Genomic DNA, 15,828 nt, shown 5'->3' on the forward strand with positions numbered 1-15,828 from the left:
CGGTAATGCTTGCCTTTAGAAGGTTTTGGCTTTCGATAAGATTGAAAAGGGGGCCCTGGCTGGTGTGGCTCAGTGGATTGAGTGCCAGCCTGTAAACCAAAGGGTCACCAGTTCGATTCCTAGTCAGGGCACATGCCTGGGTTGTGGGCCAGGTCTCCAGTAGGGGGCACGTAAGAGGCGACCAGGCATCGATGTTTCTCTCCTTCTCTTTCTCCCTCCCTTCCCTTCTCTTTAAAAATAAATAAACAAAATCTTTTTTAAAAGACTGAAAAGGGAAAGTAGAAGTCCAGGGACATGGAGATGAGTATCAGATCGGGGGGATGTGAAATAGGGCAGTGGCCATAAATCTCGAAAAGGAGATGGGGCAAAGAGTTCTTCGGAAAAGGAAGTTTTCAGGTCTGGAGGTCTTGTCAAGTGAAGGGTGGAAGGGAGGGAGTCATCATGGATGAAGTACAAGTTTCTGGCTTGGGAGATTACTAGATAGGATTGAAAGCAAATATCTGAAAACAAGTTTAACCTAATACAGTGATAACACGGAGCTGCCAACTCACGCAGGCCTCCCCTCCCAGAGTGCCACAGCCCAAGGGCATGCCCTGCTCCTGGTGAGGTCCTAGGCCGCCGGTCAGAATCCAGGGTCTCCCAAGGAGGGTCTGTTCCTTTCTTAATTCCCGCAACCTGAAATAGACTCAGCTGCTCACGTTGAGAGGGAAAGATGAGGAATGAGAAAGAGAAACATTTACTTATTTTTTTTTAAAGATTTTATTTATTTATTTTATAGAGAGGGGAAGGGAAGGAGAAAGAGAGGGAGAGAAATAGCAATGTGTGGTTGCCTCTCATGCGCCCCCACTGGGGGCCTGGCCTGCCACCCAGGCAGGTGCCCTGACTGGGAATGAAACGGGACACCCTTTGATTCGCGGGCTGGCACTCAGTCCACTGAGCCACACCAGCCAGGGCACATTGAGATATAACAATAGTTAATTTTCTAAATGGGGAAAGGTAAATATCCCATGTGGCTCCAGCAGTAGGAAAGGAAAGCCAGCTGGGGCTACAGCCATGGGGCTGTGGACCGGACGGCTATGGCTCCCTTCTTCCACCCCTAGTCCCCGTCTTCTGCCTTCAGGGACAGTCTCACTGGTTGAAGTGCAGGGTCCAGGGGGTGAATCCAACCTTTATTCCTGAGGAGTCTGAACTCTTGGTGGGGCTCTGGGTAGAATAGTACCTTTAGCCCTGGCTGGAGTGGCTCAGTGAATTGAGTGCCCGCCTGTGAACCAAAAGGTTGGTAGTTCAAATCCCAGTCAGGGCACATACCTGGGTTGCCAACCAGGTCCCCAGTTGGGGGCATACGAGAGGCAACCACACATTGGTGTTTCTGTCCCCCACCCCTCTCTCCGATTCCCCTCTGTCTAAAAATAAATAAATAAAATCTTAAAAAAACAAACAAACTCAGGTTCGACTCCCAGTCAGGGCACATGCCTGGGTTGCAGGCCACGGCCCCCAACAACCACACCTTGATGTTTCTCTCTCTCTCTTTCTCCCTCCCTTCCCTCTCTAAAAATAAATAAATAAAATCTTAAAAAAACCGCACAACAACCTTAGACTTATAAAAAAAAAAATCACACCTTTACTTAGGGTGTGGTGCCCCAGGCGGTCTCCTGGCCCCGCCCAAACACCTCCTGGCCACAGGAGGGCCCCAACGCTCAGAGCTCCTGTATGTTGTCCTGTTTGTGGTCCCGGTTCCAGGAGGAGCTTCAAAGGGCTGAGGGCAATCTCAGCTTCCACGTCAAAAGAGTTATTATTCTGTGCCCTGGGGACAGCATTCCTTCCCTGCCGGTTGGGACCTTCCCAGGAGTAAGCTGAGAAGAGGAGAAGAACCACTGTGAGAGCTGGTCCTTGTGTAATCCAAGCCAGCGGTCCCCACTTCTACCCCACCTTGGAGTTTTTCAGCCTGGGGAGAAAAGCACTGTCTGCTGTCACTGGGTCAGTTCAGAGCACACTCGGCAGCCTCGTGACAGCGCCTCATCCCTGCTAAGCGATGTCTCCTAGCCGGCACCACACTGGGGCTTCACCAGGCCAGCCCGCCACTCTGTAAAGCCACCAGCTTCCAGTGACGGACACACGGCGAGATCAGCAAATCCCATTGACAGGAGCCCCTTGCCTTACTTCTTTTTGAAAATCCAGTAGTTTCATTTTGAAATCATTTCAGATTTACAGAGCATGGCAAATCGAGCACAGAATTCCCACGCGCCTTTCCCCAGCTTCCTCTAGTGTTAGTATCTTACATAACCATGACACTTTTATTAAAACTAAGACATTAACGTTGGTACAATAGCATTAACTAAGCTCCGGACTTTGTTTGAGTTCCCCTAGCTTTCCCACTAGTGTCATGTTCCTGCTCCAGGATCCACATCACATTTAGCGTCGGTCTGACTTCTGCTGGGAAGAGCGCCCGGGAGAGAGGAGGGTCTAGCACCGCCCGGCCCTCTGGAAGACCCCGCACGGGTCCACAGTCGGCAGTGTCGGCAGGGACGTGACCGGCAAGGAACGGAAATCCCATTCCTGAATTAGTGCCTGTCCCAGGGACATTGACCTGCCACCAGGGAACTGGCTGGTGCTCTGGGTTGTCACCATCGCTGGCCCGTCGGTAGAGTTGCGCTGGCCTCGGTGAGGGAAGCTCATGCATAAGCTCTGATCCTGCTGAAACCGGAAAAGACACCGGCGTTCAGGCTGCTTGTCACTCCCAAACCCAATAAGCAGAGTCAGAGATCGAATCTTTTATTCAGATGGCCGGCGACCTGAGAAAAGGGCGGGTTCATACCTTAACAGACCATCTTGTCTTTTCTTTCCAGGCCAAGGTTTTTACAGCAGGGAATAAACAAGGTGTGGTGAGGGGGTTCGAAATTCCGGGAGAAGTTCATTGGATTAAAAAACCACCCAACTCCAGCATCCTCCCCCTGGGCGGTGGTCTTAGCTGTGTCCTGGGCGTGGTCATCTCACTCCGGAGTACAATGGCTCAGATATCATCGTGAATTGCTCGTGGTTCTCCTGAGGAACAAAGGTGGGCCTGCTTATGGTCTCCTGCAGTCAGGGTGGGTCATGCCTTCAGTTTCTGGAACAAAAGCTTTTATATGCATTGATTACTAAGCTTATTAGCTATTACCTAAACTAAAATTTTCCAACACCGAAGTCTACTATCACTGCCTCTCTGGCTGCTTTGTTTCATGAGCCCCATCTAGCCTGGTGGAGTTCAATTTTTTTTTCTTTTTAAGATTTTATTTATTTATTTTTAGAGAGAGAGGCAGGGAAGGAGAAAGAAAGAGAAACATCAATGTGGGGGAGATACATGGATGGGTTGCCTCTCGCACGCCTCCAACTTGGGACCCGGCCCGCAACCCAGGCATGTGCCCTGACTGGGAATCGAGCCAGTGACCTTTGGGTTCTCAGACTGGCACTCAGTCCACTGAGCCATGCCAGCCAGAGCCCCAGCACACTTCTAAAGAGCCTCTTGTACAGGGAGGCTTCTGGTAAACCTGTTCGTGTCACTTGAATACTTTCAGTCTCTGAGCTCACCCTAAGGGGACCAGCCACATAGCTCTCTCCCGATATCCGATACCCTCGTCTTCAGTTCTTCAATTGTTCTCTAGGACCTGACCGTCTGACCAGAACCTCATTCGCTCCCCAGGAATCAGAGAGGAAGGAGTTCCTGTCCCTGATGACTCCCGGTGGCCCCTGAGCAGGGTAGTTCCCAGAGAAAGTGGAATCCTGGGACCCAGGCACTCAGACGTGATTAGGGACTGAATCAGGAAAATGGCTTCAGGACAGAGAAAAGGTGATGATTGCAGAGATCATTGGGAAGGAAGATTTTCAGGGTTTAGAGATTGAATGTTGGAGGATAGCCAGGGAACTTCAAGTCCCTTTCTGGGATGACTCAGTGAATAGCTGTGCCACTCCACTGGGTGGCTCTAAATGACTCCCGCAGGCTTCTCCTCCTGTCCCTTGAGCCCTGCTGGGAACCGCTGAGAGGTGGCCGCTGATAGTACGAAAATAGGAGACACCGCTCAAGAAGGCTGCTTGGATCCAAGTGAGAAGAGGCTAAAAACAGAGCTTGGAGAACACCGGCAATGCGGGCTGGGGTGGAGGCAGGAGGGCCCTGGAAAGGGCGGAGAAGGGAGGGGCGGAGAGGCGAGGCCACCAGCAGAGCCTGGATGGTTGACATTATGATGAACCTGAGTAGTGAAATGATGTCAGGTTGGGAAGAGGGAGAAAGAAGGTGGAAGGCTCCTGATTCCCTGGTCCACCTACATCAATTGGGATAACTCAGGGTCAAGTTCTGTATCACCTTTCTTCTACACATTCAGGGAAGCCCCTCGAGATGGGATCCCCAGGCCTTAGAAGGAGGGGAGGGGAAGAGGGGGCAGAGCTGACTGGGAAGTTCAGGGCTCAGCTTCTGAAGCTGGTAGAAGCTGAAATCCTTCCTAGGGAACCAGACAGTCCAGCCCTCCCCTCTTCTCACCCCTAGTGCCTCCTGGATCCCACGCCTGCAGTCTGGAGGGATGAGGTCTTGTCTGCAGGGCTTGTCTGAGGTCTTGTGCACTGGGGACCTGACCCACAACCCAGGCACGCGCCCCGACTGGGAATCAGCCAGCCACCCTTTGGTTCGCAGGCCGGTGCTCAGTCCAGCGAGCCACACCAGCCAGGGCTCTCAGGTACAAGCCAATACATACGAATGTTCTCCTCCTTTTTACACAAACGGTAGCACTTCCGTGCCGTTCTGAGCTTTTGTCTGGATTTTTTTTTAAACCATACCTAGTTGGATTTCACTTCCCTTTGTGTCCACAAATGCTCCTGAGTCTATTGCTTTTCATTTTACACTCGACTTTAGTCTCTGATTTATCGGTCAAGAGTTGAAGCCCTTTGAGGGCATGGGTCAAGTCTTCGACGTTTGTGTTTCCAGCTCCTAGAACATGGTGGGCGCTCAACAAACGGGTGTTGAATGGCGCTGCCTGTTACATCACTGATGGGTTTGCTGTGTGGGAGGAGGCGTGATAAGTGTTCTGTGTACATTATGCAATGTACAAAGAATAAACGAAGAAGATAATGGACTGCCCAGGGGATCCAGCGAAGGCCTGGCTTCCCCAGTGGTCCTGGCAGTCTGCCCTCTGCTGGTGACTCTGGCCAGGAACAATAGGCTGCAGGCGCCATCTTCTGGAAAATGCTGTTCCTGGGGGCCCTTCAAGAGAAGAAAACGATTGGACAGGCCTTCTCAGACTGTTAGGGAGGTCGAGGGACCCTGAGCTACTAGGGTTGGAAAGAGGAGGGAAGGTGGAGGGGGTTTCAGAGACGCTGGAGCTGGGAGGGGGAGGGACAGCGGGGATGGCGGCGAGCTCCTGAGTGTTTCATTAAATGTGGGTTAAGTACCATCACAGGAGGCAATGTATCAATGTCTTTGTGTGAGGCTTGGAATCCTCCAAGTGCCTTATACTGGCTCAGAGTGAAAGATCTTTATTCTTAGTCCCTCTCTGTGGGCACCATCCAGCGTTGTCATTCTCGTGAGCGTGAAGTGGCAGCTCACTTTTAATTTGCACTTTCCTGATGACTAATGGTATGTCCATTATTATTGACTTTCCTTGTAAAGGGCCATTTCAAGACTTTTGCTGTTTTCCCATTAGGCTGTTTTTCTTTTCTCTTGGGTATTGACTTTTGGGCAGGGAGGAAGGGAGCGAGAAAGAGAGGGAGAGAAACATCAATGTGTGGTTGCCTCTCACGTGCCTCCCACTGGGGACCTGACCTGGCCCACAACTCAGGCATGTGCCCTGACTGGGCATTGAACCGGCGACCTTTGGTTCATAGGCCAGCGCTCAGTCCCCTGAGCCACACCAGCCAGGGCCCTTTTCACTTTCCTATTGAGGTCTTTGATAAGAAGAACATATAATGTCATATTAATATGATGACATAGATGAAACTTTTAGAACATTCTGTGTCTTGTTTAAGACTTTCTCTACTCTGAGGTGATGAAAATATTTTCCTATGTTGTCTTCCAAAAGCTTTATTGCTTTTCCTTTCAAAGGTCTACAGTTCACCTGGAATTTATTGCCCTGCTTAGTATAACTTGACCTCATATTTTCCCATATGACATTCATTGTCCCAGGATAATTTATTGAAAAGTAGGTCCTTTGTCTACTGCCCTGTTGTGCTACCTTTGTCATAAATCACTTGTCCAAGTATGTGCGGCGCTGCATCCGGGTTTTCCATTCTGCTCCATGGGTATGTTTGCACAGTATCCCCGCACCAGTATCACACTGTCAATTCCTATAGTTTATGGTTGACAACAGGCTTTAATATCTGGTAGAGCAAGTCCTCCCACCTCTCATGCCTAGGTACTTTTGAGGCTGGGATGGCTCACACGCACAAATCCATTCAAACCTTTAAGGAGTGTGCAGCGTGTGATGGAGTAGAGAGAGGAGCGGTCCGGGGACAGATTCAGATTGCTCTGAATCAATGGGAGGAGCTTCTCTGTTACCAGGGCATCTTCCCAAGGGGCGGGAACTATAACCACAGTGCCTGCCAGTCACCCCGTGGGGAGGTCACAAATGCATCAGTGGGCTCCCTCGTCACTTATCCCAGAGAGACACACAGCTCTCAAAACCTGGATGCCAATCAAAGAACACAGCACTCCCTGAACGTCTTTTGCCTGCTCTTCCAAAGTACACCCTTTCCTGCAAATCACGTGGACCTGGTCAGCACCCAAAACACGGCTTCAAGACAGATTTGCCAGTATAGAGATTGGCTCAGCCCTGCTGGTGAGCCATATAGAGATCCCTACCCTCTGCTCAGGAGAAATAGTGCATTAATATGATGAGAAACTGACGGGAGAGGTAACCTGACCCACCGAGACAGATTGAGGAATGGATAGCTTAACTAAGGATCCCCCACTCCCCGCCCCGACCCTCCACTGAAAGACGCAGAATGGCTCGGGCCAGTGTTGGCGATTCCATCCCAGGTGGGGGCAATATGCCTGGGTTGCGGGTTCAGTTCCCATTTGGAGCATGTGCAAGAGGCAACCGATCCATGTTTCTGTCTCACGTCCATGCTTCTCTCCCTCTCTTTCTCCCTCCCTTCCCCTCTCTCTGGAATTGATTAAAAGATTTTTTTTTTCTTAAGAAAGACTTTGTGCCCTTTAAGTCTTTAAGAAAGACTCAGTTGGTTAGAGCATCATCCAGATACACCAAGGTTTCGGGTTCAATCACCCGTCAGGGCATATACAAGATGCAATCAATGAATACATAAACAAGTGGAACAACAAATTGATGTTTCTCTCTCTCAAATCCGTTTTTAAAAATTAAAAAGAGTAAAGACATTGTACGGCATAGTAGTCGATAATATTGTAATAACTATGTATGGTGCCAGTTGAGTACCAGAAATGTCCGGGGGAACATAATGTATATGACTGTCTAACCACTATACTGCATACCTGAAGTTAATACAAAATTAATATTGAATGTAAACTTTGAATTAAAAAATTTTAAAGAATCTGTAAAAGAAGAAAAAGACACAGAAATGACTGTCTCCTGCTTGAATACCGTACCACCAAAACAGACCCGCACACACTTCATATCCGACCGACTCACATCTTAGACTGACCCCCGAACCACACCCTCCTCCCCAGCTTGTCATTCCTTCGCGCTCCGCTTGGCTCGGTGGAGTCAGTTCGTCCCGGTTTATGCAACACAACAGAAATGTATCGCGTTCCGCCGCTGTTGCGCGCCCGAAGTAGAATCCCCGGGATCCTTCTGGTTCCTCCGTCTGTCCCCTCCAGTGTAGTTTCCCACCGACACTTGTTTTTCCTCCCCGACTCTTACGCATGCGCACTGAGACCCATGGGCCGGCCATGAAATGAAAGCATCTCAAGAGAAGGGGAGGGACCCTAAACCGCAGTCCGGCAGGTCGCAGGGGCAGCGGCACAGCTCGAAGTGATTGTTGCCGCCATTTATCCCCAAAACAGAAATTGCAGAACCAAAAACATTTGGAGAGGTCCCACCGAGATTTGAACTCGGATCGCTGGATTCAAAGTCCAGAGTGCTAACCATTACACCATGGGACCTGCTGGCTGCTTTAGGCGGCCGGGCTTCTTCTCAAATCATATAATCAGAGGGCCGACTTGTCTTTACAAAGTGGTGGCTAATGTCGGGTTCGCCTGACCTGGGCGCTGGGCCGGAGGAGGCACCAGCGGGCGGAAGCGAAAAACGCGGGCTTCGGCGTCCCGCGTCTTTTTGGTCCCGGGATGTCATTTGCTTCCCCTCTTCCTGCTGTCCTCCCGAGGTCACGGCCCGTGCGTCCCAGGAAGCCGGGGGGACGGCAAGCTGGCGAGGGCGCTCCTTGGTAGACGCGGCCGGCGATGCCTGGCCCGGCTGGAGGCCGAGGCCGCTTCCAGTTCCCAGCCCCCCAGCAGGAAGTTCGGCGCCCGCATCCTGGGCTTCGTACTTGTTTGTTTATTTATTTATTTACAAACGCATGCTCTGAAGGGGGTAGTTTAGCCGAGTGGAGAGGAAAGCGGACTGGCACGTGAGGGGACCAGGGTTCAAAACCCGAGCGCGCCAGGCACGAGACTCTGGTTGGGGAGTGCACCCCACGGGATACCTGGAGCCTCACGTGGCTGGAAGCAGCGGAGTTCTGCACGGAAGGTTTCACTTCCAGTTTCGTGTTCAACTCTCAAAGCTACTTGGTACGTGGTTACAATCAGATCAGTGAAAGAGAGAGGATCTGTTTTGGATTTTCTCATTAATTTTAGTAAAAGTATAAATGGATAATGTTCCTTTACGTATATCGGGAGACAGATAAAATTTTACACGCCGTTTGACTCGGCAATTTCACTTTTGGAACTTGACCTAAAGAACGACTGGGACAAGTGCAAACGTTCGGGATGGTCTCGCTGTGTTACTTATAACAGGAAAGAATAGACACTAAATGCCCATTAAGTGAAAACTGATTAAACAGATACTGTCTATCTATATGATAAATACTCTGCAGGAATTTAAGGGATGAGTTATTGTATTAACATGAAAAGAGATACGGGCCTAAACAAAAAAATCTACTTACCAATTAGCATGTATAATAAAACCCCATGTATACAGAAAAGCTGCGTGCCTACGTAATAAACATTGGCCATGTATTTGCTCCTCTTTCTTGAGGCATCCAACCGTGTGGGTCTGGGCGGCAGGGCTGTCTCCAGACAGACTATTCTCCAGGCTTCTGGGAGCCAGAGTGGAAGTGTGTGTCCTTAGCTTGGCCAATGGGACTTAGAATCCAGTTCTAAGATTCCAAAACATCCCAGAAGCAGGGATGTTTTAGAACTTGTTCTGCTGCTGGTGGTGGCTGTGACCCCCGGCATCACAGGAGCTGTGATTGATGGTAGCCATCCATCCACATCCACTGGCGGCAGAAGTGGCATCCTAACCAGGCTGTCTAGGTTCTTGACCGTGGCTTGGTTCCTGGGTGCCTCGCCCCCCTTCATTCTTGCCGGTTTTCCTGACTGCTTTCCCATTGGTGCTCTGAGCTGTCTGGCCCCCTTCCAACAAGGCCCTTTTCTGCTTAAGGCACTCAAAGTCCATTTCTGCTCCATACAGTCAACAACCTTCTCAGCCCAAGTTGAGGAAAGTCTGTTGATGACAATTATCTCTGGGGAGCGAATTTATGAGGGTCTATTTTACTGTATTGCTTGAAAAAAATGTGTAACTCTTGTACATTGTCAAAGGAAATGAGCAATTCTCCATTTTGAAGACCGAACCAAACTCCCCTTGAGCTCCTTTGGTAAGGTCAAGGTGTCCCTCTATTAAGGCCAGAGTCACTTAATATCAAATTGACTTAATGTCAAATGGCTTGAGCATCTCTGGGCTTCCGCTTTCCCATCTATTTCCTTATTACAAAGGCTCTGTGAAAGTGTATTGCAATTAATTTTCAAAAACTACTGTAGAAACCCTAAAAGATGATGATTATAGCCTTTGAAAGTATATAGGAAATAGTCTCTTCCGTCCAGGACAAGGGTGAAGGAGTGACTTCCTCCCACTTCTACTCCCATTCCCTCGTACTTCTGCAGTTCCCACCTCCTTCTTCCTCAGCTTGAGAAAAATCTTACCAGCTCAACTGAGACCCTGGCTGAAACTCGACTCCTCATGCATTCCTCAAGCAGCACAGAAAGGTCATCTCCCTTCCAGCTTTTGTCATTGCTCACTGGAAGTATAGGTCACTGTGTTCTGTGGCTCAGTCTGCCCCATCTTTGCTCTCTCCCCTCCTTGGCTGGGCTGCGAATTCCTTTGGGGACAGGGCCCAGGACTCGCTGATCTTTGAATGTGTCTAATGCCTTACCGAACACTTCACTGAATGCCTTTAGAGGGCCCGGGAGAACTTAGGAGGAAGAAACAACTTCCAATTCTGTGCTCAGAGATGGGAGAAAACAGAGAGAACATGTCATCTCCTTGTTCCAGCAGGACTAGTCTCTCTGAACAGAAGTCCACAGGGCATGACATCCCAAAGACCTCTTTGCGGTCTCGGAGAACAGACTCTAACCCTCCGCAAGGTGGCTCCTTAAGCATGGGGGAGTCAGGGCTCTATCCCAGGTGGGGTTAGCCTGAGGTGGGGTTCAGTCTAAAGGCTGAACTTGGGCTAAGTATACCTCAGAAAGTACAGTGAGGCCAGGTTTTAAGAGAAAAGGGCTAAAGCCCAGGATAAGGGACTTCTAAGATATTCTCCCAAGTTTCTTGGGAGCCTGTATAAACAGACAATAAATGGATAGTATAATAGTTGCAGTGATGCTCCAAGTAGTTAACGTGAAAAGTATTAATGTTCATTATCAAGGTTCATCGCTTTCCTTTATCCTTGCTGAGGCCACTCACAGTGAGCTGGGATAGCGTCTGCCTTGCTCTGTGTCCTCACCAGCCAGGTGAGGTGTTATCTGCCACAGATCCTCCACTTTGCCTTGGGAGCTCTGGCTATGCCAGGCAATCCATCAGCACCTCCTTGCGCTGGGTGACAAGTGACACCCTGAGTCTCCCAGCTTGCCCCGCCCAACCCCTACACCCAGCCCCCTGCTCTGGGCCTGGCATTCCCCAGGAAACTCTGATGGGGAAATCTGGCCACATACTTATTTTGAACAAAGCGGCATCCACATTTCATTTTTTTTCTGGAGTGTTTTCACTGTGTCTTTTTAAATAATTGTTTTATCTTTTCAGATTGTAAAACATTTATGACAGAAAAGGTAGAAAAAGCAGTAAAGTAGAAAGATTTAAAAATAACCACAGTCCCAACAAGCACTTTTAACAGTGCTTGATGTGTTTCATTTCCTTTTTTTAAAAAATATTTTTTAAATTTTTAAAATTTCTTTTTAGAGAGGGGAAAAGGAAGGGAGAAAGAGAGAGAGAAATATCGATGTGCAAGAGAAACATCCATCAGTTGCCTCTCAGACACCCCCAACCAGGAACCCGGCCTGAAACCCAGGCATGTGTCCTGACCGGGAATCAAACCAGCAACCCTTTGGTTCACAGGCTGGTGCTCACTCCACTGAGCCACATCGGCCAGGGATCATTTCCTTTTTTTCAAAATGCATGTTTACATTGTCAGTCTCACTGTATTGTGCGTGTGTGTGTGTGCACACATATATGTAAATTTTGTTCTGTTTTGGCACTTAACATAATAACAATTTGATACTTAAAAGCCGTCTTACTGCCCTGGCTGGCGTAGCTCAGTGGATGAGTGCGGGCTGTGAACCAAAGCATCGCAAGACCGATTCCCAGTCAGGGCACATGCCTGGGTTGTGGGCCGGGTCCCCAGTGGGGTCACGTGAGAGGCAACCACACATTGATGTTTCTCTCTCTCTTTCTCCCTCCCTTCCCTTTTCTAAAAATAAATAATAAAAAAACCTTTTTTAAAAAAAAATTAAAGCCTTCTTGCTTTTCCTTTCCTTAAAAATTTTAAAAATATTTCAATGGAGCCCTGGCTGGCGTAGCTCAGTGGATTGAGTGCGGGCTGGGAACCAAAGTGTCCCAGGTTCGATTCCCAGCCAGGGTACATTCCTGGGATGCAGGCCATAACCCCCAGCAACCGCACATTGATGTCTCTCTCTCTCTATCTCTCTCTCTCTCTCTCCCTCTCCCTCCCTCCCTTCCCTCCCTAAAAATAAATAAATAAAATCTTTAAAAAAAATATTTCAATGGGTAATACATGAGCATGATACAAAATTCAAAGGGCATAAAAGGAAATACATAGCTGAATAAAACTTTCTGGTGAAAACTTCCTGTTCTTACTTAGAGGCAACTTCTGATACTCTCCTTCTATAGATATTTTGTTCTTATAAAAATATCCATGTATATGCATCTTTCTTTTCTTTAAAAAATCAAAACAGTCAAGCAACACTCTGTGGCAGACAATCAGAACTGTCTGGCACAATTTGAGCTTGCTACAGCAACAGAGTCTAACCTGTTCCGGCGCTCTCCTCCATGAGACAGGCCATTACACAGACTTAGACAGTGTTAAAAATGAAATAAAATAAAAATAAAATAAAATAAAATAAAAATAAAAACAGTGTTCTGCACTTTGTTCTATTTACTTAGCCCCCACTATCTTGAGAGTCATTCTATAACAGTACATGTAAAATAGATCTCATTCTTGTTAAATGGTATTTTATTGAGATACTATTTGCATAAAGTAAAATGCACAACTCTGAACTGAAATCACCATTTTACAAATGCATACACCCATGCGACCATCGCCTACACTAAGATGTAGAGCGTTTTCTTGTAGCGCCTATGTGTGGTGCCAGGTGGGCCCTGGAAATATCAGGGGGGCATTTGTTAAGTACGTGACTGTCTGACCACGATGCTGCACACCTGACACTAATACAAAATAATATTGAATGTAAACTGCAATTGAGAAATAAACATTTTTGTAAACAAATTTAAAGATCTAAAGAGTTTTCATCACTGCAGAAAATTCCCTGGGGCCCCTTTTTAGTCATTACTGACCCTGTTCCCCTGAAATCACTACTTGAGTTTCGTTTGTCTTTTAAATGCTTGGTATTTTCAGTCTTTTTTTTTAAAGATTGTTTAGTTATTTACTTTTAGAGAGGGGAAAAAGGGGGAGAAAAACATCAATCAGTTGTCGCACACACGCAACTGGGAACCTGGCCCACAACCCAGGTGTGTGCCCTCACTGGGAGTCGAACCAGTGACCTTTCAGTTTGCAGGCTGGCACTCAATGCACTGAGCTGCACCAGCCAGGGCTGAAGGTGCTACTTTGGTTTCTATCACCAAAAAATAGTTTTGCCTACTTTAAAGTTTATATATACAAAAAGAAGCCAGACAAATGATACCGTTTTGTAATTAACAATGTTTTTTAAGAGTCATCCATTGCACTTTATGTATCAACAGCATGTTTTTATTGCTAAGTAGGAGTCTACTGTATGAATACACCACAATTTCTCGGTCCATTCTCCAGTGGATGGACATTTGGGGTTTTTTCCGCCTTGGATCTGATATAAATAAAGCTACCGTGACCATTCTTGTGCTAACATTTGGTTTAGGGCACATAACCAGGAATGGAATTGCTGGGTCACAGGCTAGGTGTACATTTATGTTTATTAGGAACTACCCCACAGCTTGCCAAAGTGGCCGTACAATTTCACACTCCCACCGGCAGTGTATGAGCGTTCCAGCTGCTCCACGTCTTAGCCGTTAGTCCTTTAAATTCAGCCATTCTGGTGGGTGTATAATAATCTCTCCTTATGGCTGGAATTTGCAGTTTCCTGATGGTTCGCAAAGTTGAACATCTTTTTTTTTTTAAACATGCTCATTAGCCATTTAGTTATATTCTTCTCTAAGCATTTCTTCAAGTATTTTTCCCACTTAAAAATTGTCATCTTATTAATTTATAGGAATTGTTTACATATATGTGATACGAACCTTTTACCAAATATTTGTATCATAGATATTTTCTTCTGGTCTGTGGCTTATTTTTTTCACTTTTGTAACTGTGCCTTTTGATTAGCAGAAGGTTTTCATTTTGATCATATCAAATGTATCACTTTTTTCTCCCCTTTTGTGAGTAACGCCTTCTGAGTCCTTATATGCAGAGAGCAGGGGTCTTTCTCCAAGCGCATGGGAGAGGAAACAGACATGTAGTTACGCAGATTACTCAATTACATGATGAAAAACTTGGCAAGCTCCTGGTAAACTTTAAAGGAGGATGAGAAATGTAGATTTTATACAGAAGACTTGTTGGAAGCTGGAGCAGGAAGACCGAAGGCTATGAAGGCAGTTGGAGCACGCCAGCAAAAGATTAAGAAAAAGAACTGTATGCAGATGCGAATCTCCAAGAAGGTGATTAGACGCAGCATCGTGCAGAAGAGCTGGGGTAGGGAGCAGTGACCTTCAGGGAAGCTGGTGATCCTGAAACCGTTGCCGGTGTCTGGAACACAGACTGTTCCTCAAGACTGTAGAATATCAAGAACAGGAAATGGCCGGAACAGATGAGGATGTTGGCATGCGTCAGTGACTTCACACCGTCTTCAGGACAGTCCTAGAGGAGAGACGAGATTTGGGCTGAGACACCCTGTTTTAAAAGCAGGCATAACATGCTCTTGCTGAGAATGGTTTGCAGTCCAAGTTTCCCAGTAAAATTATAGGACCCTCAGTCCTGTAATTTGCAGCCTTGTAGGGCTGGAAAAGCTGAATTCTCTTCCCCAACAGAAAGCACCAGCAGAGTGAAGAGACAGCCGAAGACCAGTTTGAGCAAAAAGACCAGCCTACTACTACCTTGGAGAGCTTTAAACATTTACTGCCCACGTTGAGGAAAAATGTGGGGGCAAGAAGAGATTATAAATGGTCTCTCTGTGCCTTAGAGGCGGAGTTTGAATAGCCTAAAAGCAAAGGTCATTTAACTGAGTGCCAAGGAGTAGGCAAGGCGTAGAGGCCTGTGGTTACCAGAAAGCATTTCCCAATCTCAAAGATTATGTCTAGACCAGATGTCTGGGATTGACTGGAAAGAACAGAAAACCTATAAGTTTTTGAGGTCTCCTGGGCAATCAGTTTCTTTAAACATCTGACTGATAATAACTGGTGAGTTTTAACTCCTATGGCCACCCCCAGGTTTGTGAATGTTACCCAACTCAAGGGGTTCGCCCCTGGGGTGCCCTGTTCAAGAAAGAGGTGTGGTTGTTGCTAGGTAGTTTTGGAGACGGGATTCATACCCAAAGTCCTGTTGCCCAGAAAGGAGGCTGAGCCACTGCTTAAATATACTCCTTGTTAATGTTAATATTGATTTCTTCTTTGCAGTTGGCTAAACCTATCTCGTTGGGTTTGGGTGAAGCTCCTCTGACTACAGCTGCACCTGCAAAATACTGTGCTGCACTTTATGTAACATTTAGCAAGAATGGCACTGAGTAAGAACTGCCTGGACCTTAATAGCCTTGTCCTGTCTAACATTACTGCCCATAAAACGCATGTGCTATTATTACATGAAGTGATTGTGCATGTTAGTTAAAGCTAGAAAAGCTTTTGCAATAGAATCTTTTTAAAAAATATTTTGTTTATTTCTAGAGAGAGGAGAAGGGAGGGAGAGAAACAGCAATGCGTAGTTGCCTTTCAGGCAGCACCCCTGCCCCCATCAGGGACCTGGCCCGCAACCCAGGCATGTGTCCAGACTGGAAATCGAACTGGTGACCCTTTGGTTCACAGGCTGGCACTCAATCCACTGAGCCACACCAGCCAGGGCACCATAGAATCTTTATGACAACAATAGAAAGAGATCTATGTGTTCAATTCCAATTTGGGGGGGAACATGATT

General features: G+C 47.3%; 1 protein-coding gene and 2 non-coding genes across 4 annotated transcripts in view; 1 reads left to right on the forward strand and 2 right to left on the reverse strand.

The window, feature by feature from the left end:
- Positions 1-8,026: 8,026 nt before the first annotated feature.
- On the reverse strand, positions 8,027-8,098 carry TRNAQ-UUG. The gene has a single exon. It is a non-coding gene; the product is annotated as a tRNA-Gln (tRNA).
- A 4,295-nt stretch (positions 8,099-12,393) lies between these two features.
- Positions 12,394-12,517, forward strand: LOC123817784. The gene has a single exon (XR_006785499.1). It is a non-coding gene; the product is annotated as a small nucleolar RNA SNORA28 (small nucleolar RNA).
- An 846-nt stretch (positions 12,518-13,363) lies between these two features.
- Positions 13,364-15,828, reverse strand: part of B4GALNT2 (beta-1,4-N-acetyl-galactosaminyltransferase 2) — a 38,899-nt gene continuing 36,434 nt past the window's right edge. For both annotated transcript variants that reach the window (XM_045837035.1, XM_045837034.1), the window contains exon 12: positions 13,364-14,562. The gene's annotated coding sequence lies outside the window, so the exon portion shown is untranslated. The remainder of the gene's footprint in view (positions 14,563-15,828) is intronic.

The sequence above is a fragment of the Phyllostomus hastatus genome, unplaced genomic scaffold, assembly GCF_019186645.2.
Source record: "Phyllostomus hastatus isolate PE091 unplaced genomic scaffold, TTU_PhHast_1.1 phas_contig_210, whole genome shotgun sequence".
Taxonomy (NCBI): Eukaryota; Metazoa; Chordata; class Mammalia; order Chiroptera; family Phyllostomidae; genus Phyllostomus; species Phyllostomus hastatus.